This window comes from Mus pahari, chromosome 10 (genome assembly GCF_900095145.1).
Source record: "Mus pahari chromosome 10, PAHARI_EIJ_v1.1, whole genome shotgun sequence".
Classification (NCBI taxonomy): Eukaryota; Metazoa; Chordata; class Mammalia; order Rodentia; family Muridae; genus Mus; species Mus pahari.
Window position 1 is genome coordinate 112,985,309 of NC_034599.1, and position 2,195 is coordinate 112,987,503.

Genomic DNA, 2,195 nt, shown 5'->3' on the forward strand with positions numbered 1-2,195 from the left:
AAGCAAGACCATGTGAAACTGTTGCATTGAACTTGTAATGAGCTTAGAGAATGAAACACTGTTTGAACTTACTATCAACATCCTTTTGTAACTCCCCTTTTGTGTAACATTTTATCTATGAGGTAATTTTATAAAGAACTTTTGTCTAAGAAGGTATAAATGCTGAGAGAAAAAATAGAGTGTGGCTCTTGGGGCTCTGCTCCATCAACCCAATGAATATATATGTATATATGTCTGTCTCTATGTACAATATGTATGTGTCTGTCTATATGTATGTGCATACATATGAATATAGGTATAAGTGTATTATATAAGTATGCATGTTCACTTGTGAAATTGATGAAACAGTTGGTCATGCCCAGTCCAGTGTGTGTGTGTGTGTGTCTGCATGTCTGCATGACTTTATCCTTTTACTTTGTCTCTGGCTTATATAGTGTTAAGGAGTAAAGATCTCAAGTAACTATGTTTCTTTTCTTAATCCCTTGCTGCTATCAGTAGGAGTTGATTGCCAGAAGCCACGAGCTCTGGCTCCCAGAACAGCAAGAGAGAATTAAAGGCCAGGGGTCATCAGCCTTTGGTCTTCATCCTATGCTGTGTCCCACCCCAGTGCCTGACCCTGCCGGGGCTGGCTCCCTAGCGCAGGGTGGGCAAAGGTCATCAGTTGAAGGCTAAGGTACCGAGATGCTCTATGAGCATGGGAGGCACTCTAGGAATCTCAGGTGCTTGCTGACTGGGTTCTTAGCTTTTTTTGTTTTGTTTTTTCACTGATGGGTTTCTTAGAGGGAGAAAGGACGCTGAACCTGTAATCTAACCAAGGCAACATTTCTCAGTTGTGATTCCATATGACGCTAGCTTGTGTCAACTTGACATAAAACTTGCCAGGTCAATAGCACAAGCTGCAGAGAGGCTCTCTGATTTCCAGGTAGGAAGCAAGGAAGAAGGTTGGAGGCAGGATGCATGTCCATCCATATCCCTTTGATGGAAACTCATTTCCCCAGATGAAAGATCCTGGCATGTGGAAGTCCTTTAGCTAGGGGCTCAGAGTGTCTCAGTGGGATCCCATGTTCCCTGGGAGGGGAAGGGGCTGCTGCAGGAGCTGTGGCCTCAGCAGCAGCTAGAGTCTAGCACTGAGTCCTTATAGCCACAGGACCTCCATGACTCTGGTCAACAGCAGAATAGCCAAGAGGAGGCTCAGAGAGGTCCAGTATTGATGGTGTAGCAGAAGCCAGAGGCCTTGAACCAGACCAAGCATAGTTGAGAAAGCAGAACATTAAAGTCTTCTGTGACAACCCCTAACCTCCCCCCTTCCCCCAAATGGCAGCTCTATCAAGAACTAAAACAAAGTGACAGGGATGCTGAAGTGTAGCTCTTTCTCCACAGCTGAGGGCTTCTGGGGGGTGGGTGGAGACTCGCCTTTCCTTGGGGGCTGGCCACTAGGGACCTGATCATGCTTCGGTGAGTATATAGACAACCCCAAATGGACTGTTCATCTGTTTTTTTCTTTTTTTGGAGGGGGGAAGTCATGGCACTGACTGACACTGGCAGCCATGGGCAGAACAGAAAGCATGATCAGGGTGCATGGTGTAAGAATCCCAAATAGTCAATAACAATAATATAAAAAAAAAAAAAAACCTGGGTTTTTATGACTCAGGAGACAGAGGCAGGAGGATTGCCTGTAGACTCAGTATGAACAATTTCATGAAAAAAAATTTCCCTCTCAAAACAGAAAGCAAAGAAGGCTGGGACTTAAAGCTTAACGCTAGAGCACTCGCTTGGCGTTCGAAGGTCTCAGGTTCAGTTTCCCCGCTTTAAAAAACAAAAAACAAAAAAACAGCAAGTGTAGTGACACACACCTTTAATCCTAGCATTTGGGAGGCAGAGGTAGGTGGATTCCTGAGTTCGAGGCCAGCCTGGTCTACAGAGTGAGTTCCAGGACAGCCAGGGCTACACAGAGAAACCCTGTCTCAAGAAAAAAGAAAAACCTTGTCTTGAAAAACAAAACAGGGGCTGGTGAGATGGCTCAGTGGGTAAGAGCACCCGACTGCTCTTCCAAAGGTGCAGAGTTCAAATCCCAGCAACCACATGGTGGCTCAAACCATCCTTAACGAGATCTGACTCCCTCTTCTAGAGTGTCTGAAGAGAGCTACAGTGTACTTACATATAATAAATAAATAAAATATTAAAAAAAAAAGAGA